Source organism: Calypte anna, chromosome 2 (genome assembly GCF_003957555.1).
Source record: "Calypte anna isolate BGI_N300 chromosome 2, bCalAnn1_v1.p, whole genome shotgun sequence".
In the NCBI taxonomy this organism is placed as follows: Eukaryota; Metazoa; Chordata; class Aves; order Apodiformes; family Trochilidae; genus Calypte; species Calypte anna.
In genome coordinates, this window is record NC_044245.1 from 115,785,830 (window position 1) to 115,805,045 (window position 19,216).

Consider the following 19,216-nt stretch of genomic DNA (forward strand, 5'->3'; position numbering starts at 1 on the left):
AACAATGTGAACAGAAGAATACTGAAGCAGAGTCTGAATAATTCAGACAAGGCAAAATAGTTGCATCTTGCTCCATAAGAGACAACTAAATACTAGGCTTCTCATGTCAGACAGGCAAATGGCTGGTAAAAAAAGATAACTTTAAAGCTGTTACTTATTTTCAGTAACACTCCACAAATCTGTGTCCCATTATTTTATTACTTAAGTAGAGGAAAAACTTGGGCACTCTAATGTGATTCTGTACTTATTTTATTACTTTCCCATGTGAAATTGTGGGACATAACAGGAGTATGAACAATTATGTAGAGCAGGGTTATTCATCCCTACATGTTTTTCCTCCTTAAAACTGGATAGCTCCTTTCCAAAAAATTGGTTCCTAAGCATAAAATGCCTTGAGCGGCTTTAATTTCAGGAAAGAGCAATAAATCATGTTAGCACAAGAAGCAGTATTTGATTACTCTGCATTACCCAGTAGCCCCTTTACAATTATAATCCTTTACACTCTTATCAATGAATACATCACTCCTAACTCTAGCCCTTCAATCACCCTCTCCCTATGCCCACTCTTACCATTTGGTAACAAACCTCCTACTATTATTTAATATTAAATTATATAGCACATATGTGATGGTGATAGCCATGTGATAAATTGCATTTATCATGAATCTTTTAATGCAGCTGCATTAATCATGTCTCTCCTTCACTCTGCCCACTAATCCATCTCTGTCCGGGACTACTCAGTCCCATCCAAGTCTTTAAAAAGATTTGAACATGACCTGTTAAAAATGGTACCCTTTTCCAAACATGGAGTTTCATGACAGAAATCACACTGTCCCAAAGCTCAGCACAAATAACTAAGTCTATGAAAAGTTTAAGGGTATATTATCTCCTGAACCTGAGACTCCTGAAGGCTAAAACTGAGAGACTTGTATTTTGTCTTGTTACAAGACACTCCATTTCTTGCCCAAGGTTATCATCCATGATCCTGGTTGCTAAAACTGATACATTTGATTTTTATAGCATAAGGGTTTCTAAAAGTCTTTAAAATGTCTCAGGTGCAATTTTCATTCCCTCCTAGCCCTCTACAGATGGTCTTTCAATACTGAATTAAGAAATACTGATCTTACAAGTCATGGGAATACAGAAGAAATTAAAAGGCATTTTAGAATCCTCCAGAATGTTTTGAAATAAACTATACATCAATTATTTGTTCTTTATGCAGTCTGTGCAATGGCATAGGCAGCACACATATTTTATTAGTGAACACTGCAGATAAACTGCTGAGTTCTAGTTGATCTACCTTTGTTGACTTTATTCCACTCCATTACTTTTACTCTTTTACCTTAAATCCAATTCTTAAACATTTATTCAGAACTTAAACTATTAAAAAAAAAAAAAAGTCTTTTCAGAAAAAGTGAAGTGTTTTATGAATCTATACCAGCATCAAACTTGTTTAGGATAAAGAGGTAAATATATTTTTCCGTCACAAAAATCTTCAACAAAAAATTATGCATTTATGACACAAATTTTATTGTTGAACCCAAAACCATTTTCCACAGTTTTGGAGTAACTCAGACACCTAGAATATCATTAGCCACAGCAGCTGGTAATGCTTATGTCATTAGAACTAAACATATGGACAAGTGTTTTGTTGGAGCAGGATTTATACATTCTGTGGATCTGTATAGTTACTTTTTTTTTTTTTTTAGGCATTCATACAACCACAGCTGAAAGGCTGCTCTTGAAATCTTGTCTGTAACAGAACCAAGCCACAACAGAATACTGTGTTCTTGTTGCAGCTGCTATTTTTCTACCAAACCCATTGTTATGAGGGCAGATGCCAGGAGAGCTGCTCTGACCACTCCTCACTGACTTGCTCCCTTTGCTATTCTCCTCCTCCCTGATTTCTCTTTTGCTTTCTCCCTCTATTTTTTTTTCCTTGTGGTTCTCCACTAAAGTGCTCAGTGTTAAATGGTGGGATTGAAAACCAGACAATGGTCACTACTAAAGTGCCTTTCCCTCATCTTCTTACTCTCCTTCTCTCCACTATAAACTACTATAAACCACTATAAACTAAAGACAAGAAGTTTTTCACCTTTTTGGGTGTAGATTCACAGGAAAGTGGGGACTAGGGGGGCTGTAGCCATGCCATCAGTACTGCCTCATAGCCATACCCTGAGGAGTCATTGGATTACTTCCTTGGCCCTGCCTTGTACTTCCCTGTTTTCCCTCCTGCTACCTTCCCTTGCTGTCCCTGGAAATAGCACCCCAGTGTTTGGAAGAACTTCCTCTTCCTAAGTATTGGGGGATTTTATCACTGCATTCAGGTCAATTTGCCTCATTTTTGTCCCTAAACATGAATAAGGAACCCAAGTGAGACGCTACTTGAATAAAATTGGGCAGAAGCTTAGAAGGAGTTTGCTGCCATTTCCTTCTTTTCTATGGCTTCACTTGCCCCACTCCACAGTGTTCTAATTTTCCTTTCAATAACCAAAAAAAAAACACTTAGAATTTTCCAGATTTCTTTTCCAATCCTTGATCACTGCCATATCTCACCATAGGTTCCTCCCGTGTTCTATCAATCAGAGAATCAGGGAATCTATGGATCAGGCTTTCTCTTTGGAAACATGCTCAGTCCATGGCATAATAATTTTCAGGTCAAGAAAACACTGGCCTTAAGGCATTCACATCACAGGAAGGGACTTGGTCTTCTTCATCTCCTCACTGCTGGAGTGCTTTTCCACTGCAAACTTCTCAAGCACATCCATTCCCCCTTACATCAGCTCCGTGTGGTAATTCTGCCTTTGTATCAGATCTCAGAAATGCAAATCCGATCACTCAGATACGGTTCCCATTTGGGTCACAGTTATGGCCCACTTCTTTTCTTTAGAAACTAAGCCATTTTTACCTACACATACTCAACAACTGCTCAAAATGGTCTTATGCCTGTTAGGTCAGGTTGCATCTTGCCATCAGGTCCAGCTGTCATACGAGGCTGTCTCAGCAAAATGGAGACACCAGGTAAACAGTGGAAATGGAAAGTAGTGGAAGAACTGAGGCCAGGAAGTTATAGGAGACCATGAGAAAAGGGTTCTTTTGAATGCTAGCCCTTCCAAGCTTTGAAATCCATGTTAAATCCATCTAGAACTAAATACAGAGCAATTCAGATAATACTAGAGAGGTAATCTCTCTCCAGCAGCTCAAAGTACTGACTTTTTGCTCATCAAGGTACAATAAAATGAGATAGGAATTTTTTAAAATAAATAAATAAATAAAATCTAAACAAAAAATATTGATAATCCAAAGGCTCTTACTCTGTTTTTTTTAAAGCACAACAGAATAGATGTTCTCTAATACATGATGGCCACTCACAGCCTTAATCATGTGAAATCACTTCAAAAAGAATTAACAGATTTAACTAACTATAAAAAGCCTTCAAAGCTTTACCAACAGCAGGAGACCTTCTCCTTAATTGGGAGCATATATCTGAGCAAAACTAAAGCTACTCAATAAAAACAGATTTTGAAACTGCCTAAATATCAAAATGATTGAATTAGAATTACTGAAATTCATATTATCCATTGTTTTGAGGCTAAGAAACCTAGTCAAAGCTTTATACTCCATTTATTATTGCTATACATTCAAACTGAAGCAGTGCCCAGGCTCCTACTCACAGAACCAGACCCTCCCAGTTTTAACAGTAAAAATATCTCTGTCCCCAAAATGCTGCAGACTAAGCCAGGAGACAACAACTAGATAAAGACAGAGAAATGGGAGAGCATATGGAAACAGTCAGCATGACAAGTGGCAGTCTCAGTTTTGGCTCCACTCTCACCATTTGCAAACCCTGGAGAATTATCAATATTTTCTCCTTTTCATCTCCCAGCCTATCTTTGTAGCAGTAACAGGAGGCATTATGAACAAGTTACCATCAGCTTCTTGCCTGAGTTTATCGTCCAGGGATGAGAAAGAGACAATGCCATTATGAGCCTCGTGTCATTGTCTTCATAAAAAAAATGTTGTTGAAAATACCCAGGAGAGAAACAAAGTGCAGAGATAAAACCAAACGGGGATCAATTTTTATGTGGAATCAAAGACTGATTCCTGCAATTACAACAAGTGTTAACTTTATTGAAAAAACACTCCAGTTAAATATATTTTGAATGGTCTCTAACACACGGTGTAAACTAACACACAAACGAAAGCAGTTTCATTGTACTTAAATAAATAGCTCTTGCTTCATCCTTTAAGTCAACTGGATTTTGAGTTACCTTAGGGAGCTTGGAATTAGGAGCCACCAATGTTGCAGAGCTATAGGCTTACCTATTTGTTACCAGAACAAATCAAATGCATGTGGATGAAAATGCACATAGATAAATCCTCATGAGAATCCAAGAAGAATACAGGATTTTTCAAGCAATACAACCTTATATTTCAATAGGAAATATCTCAGTATGAAATATTATTTTTCTACATTAAATATATTGCAGGAAAATAAATCATTAGGAAAATAAAACCTAATTCTATGCAATAATCACAATGAAACACATTTAACGAAGTATCACAGCACGAAGAAAAGTTGCTGCTTTCCAGCTCAGTCAAAACATGCCAGCCAATCATGAAAAGCTATTAAAGAAGAGGAAGATCATGTCTTTTTATCCCACTACACCTCTTAAAGCTGACATTCCTTTCTCTAACATTTTAAGGAGCAAAACAGAAAATTAGAGGTACCTAATTCTTTATAAAATTGACCTGAAAAATATATTTCATTTTAAAATGAAAACCTTGGAAATTTCTTGTAATTTGCAAAATAGAAAATAGGTAAACACTATTACGATTATGTTATTGTATCCCTGTTAATTATAGTTTTATTAACATATTCGTAATACAGCTTTCTGTTTCCAAAGTGAGAAGATTTTCCTCTAGGCAACAGTTGAGGAAAAATAATTAAATGTAAATAAATTAGTAATATAAAAGGATTTTGTCTTGCACTTATGTGGGGACACTGAATTTTTCTCTATATTTTTTTTTCTAAGAGTTCCTATCTCCTGTCAGAGTAGCCCCAATTAAGTTTTACCTAACCTTAGCAGAAGTGACACCCCTGACTACAGTTGGGATTGAAGCGGGTGGTATTATTCATGTTTAAAATTAAAAATATCATTTTTTTTTTTTCAATCAAGCTGGCTGTATTGTGTCTATCTACACCAGCAGCCTTACATTTGATTGTTACTGTCTGCCTTCTTTAAGTATTGGTGGAAGAAACTGCATATCCCCCAGATCTGCTACATGCAACTGCTTTAATTTTTGTCAGTTCTAGAAAATATGTGAGACCCTTTGACATGAAAAATCAAAGCCACCATTTCAACAGTGAATTTAATATTTGGATCTCTGAAGCACGAAGAGTGTGAGGAGGCAGAAGTCATCTGTCAGCAGGCATAATTTCTCAAACTTTGCATTTCACTTGTTGTTTCTGCTTGCACATATGTCCTTCTCAGGACAGCGGGCAGATCAGTCAAATTTAAAAGAGCAAACCCAAGGACAAACTATTGCAGTGCCCCTGTTCACTCCACGCAGCCCTGTAGGACATCACAGCAGGGGAGAAGACAACAGCCTCTCAGGAACATCTCCAAGGACTGTCACAGTCCCATCCCAGCCCCCTGTGGCACAGTTTGGTTTTATCCTTTAGTTTTAAAGGATGTTTTGACCTTTGGAGGACAGCAGGCGAATTGAATCTCTGTGGCTGTTACAGGGATCTGGGAATTTAAACTATCCATACTTGAAAACCATCCTTTGTTTCAAGCACAGAGGTGCTTCTGGTTATGCTTCTGATATGCCCCACGTGAGAACAGTTTATTGCACAACTTGGATAAATGACATTTTCAGACTGGTTCCAGGTGAGGAACATATTCCTTGCGTTCATCTCTGCACTGTATGCTGTGCCTCCTGCCTTAACCCTTCTTCATCTTTACCACCACATAAAAATACAACACATCAGCTGTGCAGCTGTAACCAGGCATCCTAAGTGACAGCCCAGCAGGAAGAACAGCCTTTATTTGTCACCTAAAGTTAATGGCTTAAATTCAGAGACTCCCTCCTTCCTGCCTCTCTCCTACAAAGAGGACTCAAGGCCCTGATTAATATGCAGCCTTATTAACTCTAGTGGCTCTAAGGAGGTGGTGACTGAAGGGGAAAATTAATGACCTCCTGTCCAGGACTTGCTCCTTATTTGAGAGGTGAAATAAAAACTGCAGTCTGAAAGGAAGCAGAATTATTAAATATTTCATCATAAACTGGTGCAGTAAACACTTGCCAGAAATGGCAGCTTTGATAAAATTCAATTTTCACTCCTCTTGTTTAATTCATCTCTATTTTGTACCGTATCGGCTTAGTCATTTCTTCTTTTACCCTTGTTGCTCAAACCTCAGGTATAGAAAACATACCTTTTTTTTCCCATGCTCTAGAGGACTGGCTTTTTTTTGTAATGTCACATCAATGAGGAAATAAAAGAGACTCTATCTGAATAACACGTGTCCCTGAATAATATCTATCTAAAAAGCACTCCAAAACAAAAGCCTCTGAAGAAAAATGAAACAAAAAACCCACGCCCTAAATACCCATCTCACCTTCTAAACCACATGCTCCAGGCCATAAAATCACAGCAACCACATCCAACTCACTTGTTGGGAAAGAAGGACCTGAGAATAGAATCTTGACTCTTGGCTTATTCCTGAACCCTCCCATTGTCCTGCAGCAGATTGGGTTGGTACATGTAGGTACAGATCTAGAAAATAAAAAAGGAAAAAAGACCCTACCATTTTAACTAACATTATGACTAATAGTAACTCTGACATGGCTGGTATGACAAGCACATACTCCTTGAAATTATTTTTAAAACAGCATATGCTTGGCATATTTAATTTCACAGGATCAGAAAATCCCAGAATCTTAGGGTTTGGAAGGGACCTTGGCAGATCATTGTGTCCAACCCCCCTGACAGGGCAGGATCACCTAGTGTAGGTCACACAGGAACACATCCACATGGGCTTTGAATGTTTCCAGAGAAGGAGACTCCACAACCTAACTGGGCAGCCTATCCCACTGTTCTGTCACCCTCACAATGAAAAAGTTTTTTCTTATATTTATGGTGAACCTCCTATGGTCTAGCTTGCTCCTCTTACCACTTGTCCTCTCGTTGGACATCATGGAGAAGAGCTTGGCTCCATCTCCCTTACACATGCCCTTTACATATTTTTAAATATTAATGAGGTCTTCTCTAGCTCTTATTGAAGAATTAGAGGCCAAACATAGATTCTGCAAGGTTTTTTAGATTCCCACCAAACATGAACTAATCTAAATTTTATTTTTTGTCTGTCCCTGCCTGAAGGGTGCTCAAAGTACTAGGACTGAAAGAAATTTCCTTGGGATATTTTATTACTAAATGGCCTTTCTTCTTTTAATTGTAGTATCAAACCCTCCTCCTTCCTCTGCACTCAATGTTGTGATTGACTATTTGAAACACTGATTACCTATTCCCATACAATGGGATGTCAGAAATAACTTCACAGAAGTAGAGGAGAGAGTTACAGCCCCTTACTCATTTCTTTTCAGACATTATGATGCAAAGCAAAGTCAGATTTACCTCCATTTAAGAATAAATTTCTCTTCTTTTCACACACCTTGCTTAGTACTGCTCATCCTTGTTGCCCTGTTGCATACTTCCAATGCTTCTTCCTCACTAAAATGTGTTTTTCATTTTTATTCTGTATTCCACAGATTACATTCATTTACCATCTTTCACTTTTCAAGCCTTGCATCCTAGGAGTGGTACACACAGGCTACTCATTCACTCCTTTTAGTAGACAAATACAATGTCATAATAGCACATTTCAAATAACTCTTTCAGGTTTAATAAATACCTGAAGCAGAATATCACTTTTCATAAGGGTTCCTCTGCACTATAATTGATTAATTTAAAATAATTAGCACATTTGAAAGTTAGAATAGACATTTCTTTTGTAAACTTCTCTGGAAATAAATCAAATTTGCTTACAATATAGCCCCAGTAACCTTTATATACAAACAGCTAAGCAGCTTCTAGATACCTGGCATTTAATTGATTTGCAATAGAAAACTAATATAAACCTACACTAGAAATGTTACCATAAGCTCCTCCACCCTTATCTAACCTCCACCTCATGCCAGGATTCAGCTGTTTGGGATGGTAACCAAATCATTTCTACTTCCACATCTGTGCTAGGAAAAAGCTTTGCATTTGGTGCTAACTCACTTTTCAGTTTTGTTTTTCAGGTACACAGGGCGGCACTATTAGGATGGACAACCATGCATTATCTTTGGTTTAGGCCAATCTACTTTTGCTTTTCTTGAAATCTCAATTTGTTTTGTTTCATTCTAAAATGAAATGAAGGGAGAATAAAGCATATGTAATAATTCAGAGACACTCAGTGGTGCTAAGCTTTAAAAATATCAAATACAGAACACTTAATAAGATAATTGTTTTGAGTCAAATAGGTATTTGGGGACTAACTTGAAATAAGACTTCCATGTTCACTCTTCATTTACCTGGTTTTGTAGGCTCCCAGGCGACAAGAATGCAATTTAAATATGATGATGTATGTAGCTCTACTGATACTGATTGCCTTGCTGCATTTTAAAGAGCTGCAACATGTGTTGCTAAATCCTTGAATTTTTCTTCCAACATTTTGTTACTGAAAGGAAAGATAAAAAGTCAACTAACACATGAGGACAGATATCCCATTCTTCTTATACATTCATGCAATATCCCATTTTCATGAGAAATTGTTAATTTTCTCACTCCCTCTTGCTTCATCTAGCAACATGTTCTGGTGCATTTGAGTTCTTTCCACCAGTGTTACAACGGGGTAACTCCTTGAACTGTGGTATAAGGAGAATCCACTTTGACAAGTATTAACGTTGTATGTAATGGGGAAGTTCTAAGGAAGGGAAGGAGCTACACCCATTTCTAATGCATGTTTCATTCTATAGTTTAAATACACTGACACTAACATATTCAAACTGCCTTGTGGTTACTGATAGAAAGGTTTCTGAAGAACACCAGGGACTCTCCAGAGCAGAAATACATTTTCTGTGGCTTCTAGGGATTGCAATGACCCAAATCATCAGCTGCTTCTGGCTTAGGCACCTTATTTTTAACTGGATAATTTAGAGAGAAGACAAAAATTACTCAAAAAGTCCTGACAGCCAAGAGAGAGTCAAAATTGGCTCTGCTTTTTAAATTTATTTCTTCTCAGGGTTAGAAATTCCCTTAGCCTCTCCCTTGTTAAAGAAAATTTTATTCAGGTTCAGAAAGAGAGCTCTCAATGAAGACCTGTTCACTGTTCTTTCACTGTGATGCAGTTAAACAACCATCTGCCCATCCTCTATTACTCATTTAATTTATACAGCACAGTACATTTACTTACATCTTTTCTGTCTGAACAGTTTTCATTTTAATATCATTATAACCTTATTTTTGCAAGTCATGAGTTCAGTCTCAGCTGGAAAGAATGCACTTTCCTCTCATGTTGTTGTTGCCTGCTATTTTCCTCATTTCACTTTTCTGCCAATGCTATTTTACTAACATACAAAACAGGATATATGATTAGACTTAAACAGCAACACTAACATTTGTTTCACTATTACCTAACTGTTAGGTACATCCTAGAATTCAGCTAGTAATATTCATCACCTGCAGAGCCACCCATTTTCTAAATATTTAAAGGAAAAAGTATTACTTACCTTTTAAAACAATTTTTTTACCTGTGCCATTTACACTCTATATAATTACTGGAGTTTGCATTGTATTTTTTAAAAAATCTGGTGATTTTTTCTTTCATTTTAAAACAAATATCTCCATGTCACTCTATTTAGCAGCTGTATTCAGTCATAAAAGGGCCACTTGGTATCAGAAAACTCATACATATTTGCCTAATAATGCCTTTTAAGTAATCTGCCCCTTTGTTAATGGCTTTTTTTTTACCAGCCGGTACACTAAGAATCAAAATTAGCATCTAAATGAGGATGTTTTAAACGCATGCCTAGGGGTTGCAGTTTTCACCTTATTTTTTTTAATAGTTTGCCATGTTAAATTATGTAAAATAGAAATGGGTTTTTAGTTTTTAATGAGCTAATGTAGACCTATCAACCCTCTCTCCCTCCTCCCCCCACTTTTCTGCTTAAAGAGTCCACAAACTGTTTTGCAGGTATGAAAAATGGTCATGAAAAAGAAAACCCAGTGTCAGAAGGCAGAACAGATCTCTTGCTCCCCAGAAGCAACAGCACCACTGCATGAAGGCACATTTGTTTGAAGTCCTAACTGAAACAGCCCCATTCCCTATTAATTACTTACAATATATAAAAAAAAAAAAAAAATAAAATAAAAAAGAACCAGCTATTTTTATATTTAATTCCAGGAGAAGAGACTTTATTACAGCTCCTTTTAAATTGACTCTTCATTTAATTATGGGGAAAGATTAAAAAGAACTGACTATGTGTGCTGTGGCATGGCCAAATGATGATTGGAAAGGGGAAGGAGAGATGCTCACCATCTGCGAGTGCAACGTTTGGCGAGAGTAAACAGCAAAGTGGGAGGAATTACAGGGTGATAACCCAGTGTTATCAGGTGAGATAGCTCATAGCTGGGTGGGTTGGCATCTGGTGCAGAGAGGCTGTTATCTCACTTACCTGGGGAGGCCCAAGGTATCACCACCCCCCCTCTGAGGGCAGGTTGCTTCTGCAGGACAAAGGAATTCAACTGCAGTGTGTGAAAAGGGGGCAGGATCCAGAGCTGTCAACCCAGGAATATGAGATCTGGAATCCCACACAAAACAAAACTCTAAAATTAACAGAAACTGATGATATGGGATGTCACTAATTAAGCTTATGTATAATGCTGCTGCACACCACTACTCTCATTTTCCCTTGCCTCCTCCAGTTTACTAAAAAACTTTCAGTGGTGTCACATGCAAAAGCAAAACAAATTCCTTAACACTGAGTCAGCAACAAAATATCTCTCTGTTGAGTTAATCCTAATCCACATGAAGATGATTTGAAAGAAGAATCACATCCCACAACCTGCTGTCAACACTTCCAATGCAGCCCAGGATGCCATAAGCCCTTTCTGCTGCAAATTGGCATGTGGGTATATTGCTGGCTCACATTCAACTCAATGTCCATCAAGATTTCTCAGCTGTTTTGTACAAAATTCTTTTCGAGGTGAATGGCTCCCAGCATGTATTGGTGCCTGGAGTTGTTTCTCCTCGGGTGCAGCACTTTGCACTTCCACTTGTTGAACTGCACAAGGTTCCTGCCCTATTTGCCCAGCCAGGTCCCATTGGATAGCAGCATGACCCTCTGACATATCAGCTATTCTTCTCAGTTTGTCATCAGCAAGATCACACAGGGTCCACTCTGTCCCATAACCCAAATCATTAATAGATACTGAACAGGACTTCACATAGTGTTGACCTCTAGGGTACACCCCTGGTTATGGGCCTTCAGTTAAACTTCATCCTGCTGGTGAAGTCCTCCAGACCCAGATGCTCAGGGAGTTTTCAGTCCACCTCACTGATGATCCAGCCTTTGATTCATCAGCCTCTCTTACAGGAGACAATGTCAAAAGCCTTTCTTAAGGTAATCAATATCCACAGTTCTTTCCTCATCTCCAAAGCCATTTCAGTCATTTCATTGTAGAAGGTTATCAGGGTGGTCAAGCATGACTTCCCTTTGGTCAGACAGTGGTGACTACCCCTGATGATTTCAATACCTTCGTGTGCCTGGAGATTGTTTCCAGATGTCACCTCCCCAGAGACTGATATTAGGCTGATAATTCTGTAGCTCCCTGTGGTCTCCCTCTTGTCCTTCTTGAAGATAGGAGCAGCATTTGCTTCCCTCCAGTCCTTGGACACTTCTCCATGAAGTTAGAAGATAATCAAGGATGGCCTTGCAATGACAGCAGACAGCTCCCTCAGAATTTGTGGATACATCCCATCAGAAAAAAAAATAGATTAAAAGGGTTCCTATCTTCTCTTTCGATTCCATAAGCATTTGTCACAGATACTGATTTTCAAAATATTGTTCACAAGCTCCCATCAGACCTCTGGTCACATTATTCTCTGCAGCATGCAGCTGATTTCTTTTTCTCCTTGCTGCATGATGATGACCTTTGGATGATCCCATGGACCCTGAGGTTCTTTGCTCTGATGTTTTTGCTTTTTTGTTCTGTGTTTGGCACCTCTGGATATAATCCTAAATCTTTTCAAACTGAGAAGAAGTGTTCTGGATCTGATGCCAACAAAGACCCTGCCATCACTGAAAGGGCTTAGAACACAAAGATCTGGAGTCAAGTTTTCCACCAAAATAAAAACAAATTTTGAGACTAACCTAGTGGCCTTATAATTGAAAGCAGAGATCTCATGATAGCATCTGTTGTTAAAGGAATTAAAAAAAAAAAAAAAAAAAAAAAAGTAAAAATAATAAAAAATATCTAAAAAATAACTAAAGCAACCTTTCTGAGTTTTGATTGAATCGGTCATTTCAGGAGACACTGTACGGATATGTCTTTTCATCTGTCACTGATTTTTCCACATTAGTTCCAAATTTACTTGTTCTGTGAAGGGTCTAATGGTGTAAGATGTAGTTATTTAAGATCTCATCTTATATATGTTCATAAACATGGGTAGAAGGGTCCATGTCCTTCTTCACTTGGAAAGGAAAGTGGTGGAGCCACTGTAGAAATTAGTGCCTTTCCATCTCCAAGAGAAAAGAAGTGACAGAATTCTATGGCTTCTGTTTCATACAGCATTCAATTTTGCTATGATATTTAGGGAAAAAAGGTTGAGAAAAGCTTCAGCTGTTTATTTTTACTTTATCACTGATGTCAAGAATATCTAACATTTAAGTTGGAGCAGTCTCCTTCAGAAGACACAGAAAAAAAATAAACCTATATATCAGAAGCTGATGACAAAATATAAGGTCATTAGTAAATCCACCTATTTAAATGAAAAGAGTTTGGTATGTAGAGGGATTTTAGTGCAGAAACTTTAGAGGAGAATACAGGAATACAAGGAAACAGGATCTCATTGCCTTCTGAATTCATTTTTGCCAAGGTTTTCAGGGTGTCAATAAACTTCTAGATGTTATTCAGGGTGTCTGAAGCATGGAGGAGCTGAATGAGAGATGTAACAGAAGTCTGAAACATAACTGGCCTGGCAGGCCAGTTACTATGAGTAACACCAGCTGTGCAAAAGGTGGATAAACCTTGGTCAATAAGAGCAAAGTGTGCAAGAGCTGCTGTGTTGGTACAGTAAAAAGGTTCAACAGTGTCCACCAAACACATGGGAAAGGATTAAGAGCAGAACATGCAGCACTGTGTTTCCACTCTCACTTCCAGCAATCTGCAAATAAGGCATTTCAGAGGCAAGAAAAGCTTCACGTTCCTCTCGTGGTATCAGCACAATTTCCAGGTTGATGAAAATGATTTAAGATACACGGTTGGAGATAGTCGAGCTGTATCTCCTCATGCTATTGGACACAGGCACCACTGATGCCATTTGCTGCCACATGAAATGGGGGATGTCCTAGCTAGGCTTTGCCTAGCAATAGAAAGAGGCAGACATAGCCATTGAGGACTTAGTTTTTTTGCAGGAGCTCTCGCCCACGTAGTCACTCCATCCTGACACGCAAGCGGTATCGGCGCAACGGTGCGTCAATTGCAAGGAGCTGTTCTGAAAGAGCAGTGACAGAATATTTCACTTCACAATAGCTCTGGTTGCCAATCTTCCCACAGAGAAAAAAGGCTTAACAATTTCTTCATCAGACACATAATGTGTGAATAAATTATTGCACTTCAGAATGCATTAGTACAATTGCAACGTTTCAAGTTCTGGAGAATCCGCTAGCTCCCATGGCAAATTCTTCCATTAGTTGACTGTTTTCAGCACCTAGAAATTGTCATTTTTTTGCAGTTTTTGCTAGTTCCACACTTTTCTGTTTTGTTTGTATTGACCTTTCTTTCTTTATCATCTTATGAGTGGAATAAAACAAGTTGTGCGTCACAGGGATAACCAAGAGAAACAGAAGTTTAACTCGGGAATAATTCCATTTAATTACAGAAATAATCACCTTAATATATGTTCTTCATCATTTTAGTATAAAACCAGGCTGAAAATTCCCTCAGAATTTACAACTTCTGTTGATAATACTTTACATTGATAAAAATTTTAAATAATTGCTGATAGTGAAGTATTTGCTAATGTAAAATTTTTTAAACTTTCCATTTAGATTCTTACCATATCTCTATTTTAATTTTCCTTTGGGTTTTCTCTTAATTTTTTTCTCTTATCTGTCACATTTTAGAAATTGTGCCTACTTATTTCTTTTGCTATGCTTTGACTTCATGTTATGTAGTTCTAATAGCTATTTTATGGTTAGTTTTTAATCATTCCATTTTCTCAAATCTCTACTCTCTAAATCTTTCTAGCTGTAAATCCACTTTTCTATGTTCATTCCCTCAGTTACATTTCTTTTGATTATTTTCCTCTCAGTTTTCTTTTCCATTTCATATCTGATGTTTCGTTCCATGTATTATATGTATATGAAAAAGTAAACGTATAGTCATGGAGACTATTTCACTTATATCCAACCTCATACACCTGCCTCATGTTATCTACATGATGTGAAAAGTGTAAAGAAGCAAACTGTAATAATCTATTTCCAAATTTATTCGCTTCACTAATAATTCAGCTTTGGGGACGTGTAAACACACACCTACTACATGTCCTGTGTGACAGAGTTATTTGCTCAGCAGAGTTAATTATACTTTCAAGGACTGCTTTCTGACTGCTATTTTAAAAAAAATTTTTAAAAACTAAAAAAGTTTTAAAAGTCTTTTTTTGCTTAAGCACAATTTCTCATAACACAGGTATTACAACACTTTGTACAAAAGGTGTAGAACAAGCTTACTTTGGTTGCATTTAGCCTATAAGTCAGAATGAAAGAGGTTGCAGTTGTGAAAAGGCACCTTCATGTGTCTTCTATATAGATCAAAACTATTTCTAAATAGTATTTTAACAGGGAATGTCGATACAAACTTACAGGTTGTTGACACCAAGTTATGGCTCCTTAATGGAGCTGCTGACCCCAGGGCTGCCTAATTTCTGTCTAGGACTTACAAAAAACAAGTATCTTCTATCCAGACCAAAATGGTAGGTAGGAAAAAAAAAAAAAAAAAAAAAAAAGAGAACAACTAGGAAAACCCAGACAGATGGTAACGCTGGCTATAACTGGCCATGTTTATGCCCTCAGTCCACTCCAACTGAGAAGTAAAACATGTCAGTTTAAACCACTTCCATCAAGGTTTAGATACCAGGGAAGCAGATGGACCTTCAGGATACCAGCAGCCTTGTTTATTGTCAGGCCCAACTTTATCAGTTCATTAAGCATATGCTTAGCTTCAGGCACAAGCACACAAGTGGTCCCATGGAACACAGTGGGTCTGTATGTCCATCTTAAAATTAAGCATACACTGAAATATATAGTCCAACAAGGCTAGAATTATTGTTGTGTTTAAGGCTGTGGGGTTGTGCAAACTGCTTAGTGAAATCAAACCTTAAGCCTGTGGGTTAGCACATGTTTAAAAATATTTATGTAGTCACATCTGTGTTAATCATTCCATCCACATGCTTAGTGCTAAGCATGTCTGGAAATGGTTCCCTCATCTGGCCCTAGTACATAATCCAGCCAAAGTGGTACCAGCAATAAGATGCATGGTCTCAATTTACCTGCTCAGCACTAAGAGCTCACAGGGGTAGTTTAGAGTTCATGGTTGTACATAAACAAAAACAAGGCAAAAGCAAAATGTATTGGAGTCTTCCAGCCACATGGAAATCACTCCAGTGGCAGGGCTGCTTTGGTGAGTGACTCTGTGTCTATTCACAGCAATGTTTTGCATAGCACTTCTCATTATCTCAACACTCTAAAGACCCACAACACATCTGGGAGGTGTATATCACTTCCAGCTTACAGACATGCTGGCTGAAGTCAGAAATGGGTATCTGATAGCCCACAAAGATGAACGTGAAGTCAGCAGCTGTGCACAGTTCTGACTTGTCCCATCAAGCTGACTTAGTCTTCCTTCATTCTGATTTCCAACACAAAACTACAGAAGAAGCAGCAGCATGGGTCAAAAAAAGTAGAATTATTTCTTATTAGTTCACAAGCTGGTGGACTATAAGCACTAATATTCCATTTGAACTCTACAGTCTCTTATTCAATCTAGTCAATAGTGTCAGATACTGCATTGACATTCTTAGCACTGAGATTTATGGCATGATGAGCCATTCAGGAAGTACATTCCTGACTCTAGTACTTCAGATATAAAGGAGATAAAACTAACTAAAGTAACAATAGTATCAGTAAGATATCTATACTCTGGGCTTCATTCTTTCAATATTATAACCTAAATTCTGCAGTTCTCCTATTGTCCAATATAAAGCGTTTTAGTCAACCATATAAAATATTAATGATTCTTTAATAAGAAGGAGATGTCATCCTTATTTTACAGATAGAATTTGAAGTATCATGAGAAAAACTTGATTTGCCTGAGGTTACATCCTAATCCTTCTTAACAATGCACAAATCATTTGTTTGTTGGTCTTACGGTTTAGTCACTAGACTTCTGCTTTTCTAAGACTTTCCTTCAACATTAATTAGAGATGGAACACATGACCTTCCTTACTATTTTGCTTTTTTTACACTAACACCTCACTTTTCTGCTAGCCCCCACTTTTTCTTATTGTTTGGGGAATAATTTATATTGATTAATGTAAGTTTTCTGTATGCATTATAGGGTACAAGAAAATCAAGCTTACACTGAGGCTTCACAATATAGTGTTAATGACCCCACTGGCTGGAAGTTAGCCAACTAGCTAATCATTACTGCATGAGCATAGGCACCTCACAGCATGCCATATCATTGAGGTAATAAACAATAGATTTGTTAATCTAGTATGAAAGCATTATCAGTTCTCTTTGCTTTGCAACCACTTCAAAATCTTCTCAGGGCTTTTCTACATCTCTCTCGCATCGCAGTTACATTTAGTCAGTTGTGGTTTACATCAAAAGAAACTCTGAAAAAATTGATGTAGGAATGAATGCCATTTTGCAGTATAATGCATAGCATTCCATTCATTCCTTATGCTGGTGTTCTAAGTGGAAAAGCAAAGACTTTCAAAACTGATGTTTGGGTTTTTAATTCCTACTAAAGATCCGCTTTTATTTGTTTTACTTAATGTAATGCTCTTATTATGTACAGTTCAGCAAAAACAATAATTAAAAAGCAATGTCTCCTTTATATCTGTCTGGCTATAATTTCAAATGTATCCCCTAGTTTGTATTCATTATTATTTTATAATTTTTTGTAGATTGAAGTTTCCAGTCTGTCATTAGGCACTTTATTGTGCTTAACTACAAAAATATCTGTTAGCAATAACCAGTTTCTCTTATCTCTATACTAAATGACATGACAAAACTATATTATTATTAATTATTGTTTTCAGCCCTGCTAAAGTAGGGAAAATTGATCTGTACCTAAGAAGAAAAATCAGAATGATCTGAAAGATATATATTACTTAAAACATGTAAGATCTTTATTCTTTTTGATAATAAAATTAGATGAGAGCATATTTTATAGAATTTACAAGCCAGTCATAAGTGACATTTGGCCAACTCTGTGGGAGAGGAGGAGCAATTAACACTTTTGTTGCAGAAAGCAATGTTCATTATACCTCTGCTTTTTATTACTTATGGCAGATGGGAAAAAAAAACCCAAAAAAAAAAAAAAAAACAACAAACCAAGATCTATTCTCATGATAAAGCTACCTCTACTTCTTTACTGGATCTATTTCAATTTCTTCCCAAAAGTATCCCTTACTATGTTCAATAGAAGTCAGTCACAGTTTATCTTTGAGCCCTGAGGTCCTTGGACTTGAAAGTGAGGGAGGCAGATGGGGAGCTGCTCCTTGGGAGCAGAAATAGTGATTCTTTGAGCAGTACTTGCAAGGTATTTTGTGGTGGAGTCCCCACCTTGGCCACTGCAGTTCCCCGGCAGAACACCTGGGCTGTGGGCAACATGCCTGTGCTGCTCCACCCTGTGCCACCTCAAGTGACCCTGATGTCTTTCCCCCATCCTTAGCCTTCCATACAATGTGGAAGCCATGAAAGTGGATTTCTTTGGCTTTCCTGGATTGGAATGTTGTTTCCACATAATTCTACATTCTAATTCTCTGGAAATTAATTGCTTTAGAAACTGAAAAAAATGTGTTGTTCTTTTATGCCAAATGTCCTATCTACTCTTAGCTTCCAGATTTTTTCCATCTTTCCAGGTCCTCTCTTCTCATTTAGTGACCTATTTTCTTCAGCTGCGGGCATTTTATCCTAATTTTATGTAAACATGCTACTTCCTGCTTGTTTTCCTGACTTTGGCCACACATTTTCCTTTGTTATTTATCTCTTCACAATTCAAACTTAAGTCCTGATGGAAAGAGTGTTTATGTGCTGTTTCCCAATCTTCTATTGCACAGAGGTATCAAAATGGATGAGAATAAGCACTGATATCAGCCTATGACTGGAAACCATTATTATCTTCTGCATTAGCAGCTCTGGCACCTACCACCTGAAAGCATTTCAGAGATACTTCAGAAGTCTTTCCATTCTGAGATGTAAGGTTATAACATCCAATGAGATATTTAGGAGGAACCCAGATCACTTGGCTGCTCTGGGTTTTAGGGAAGGGAAACAGTTTCTGAAAGGATTAAGATCAGGACAAAGAATTTCAACAAGGATTCTGAAGGCCTTACAGGGCTCTGGCCAATCATTTGTATTGCCCAGTTTTCAAACACTGTCTTCAGTTTTCCAAGGAAATTTCTCTGTGTCAATTGCTGAAGCAAGATTGCTCCTTATCCATCACACTGCCTTAACTTGGCAAGCTATAAATCTGTAGCAAGGTTTTGGAGAAGCTATATTTCTGCACTCTCATTTTGTATTTAATGTATTTGTTAGGGTTACATTTTTAACCCGGATTTATCTTATTGTTCCAGGAGTAGTTCTTCCAGAGGAATGATTTGGGGAGCAAATGACAATATATAGGGAGTCAGAGTAGAGAATACAGTCCTTTTATTAA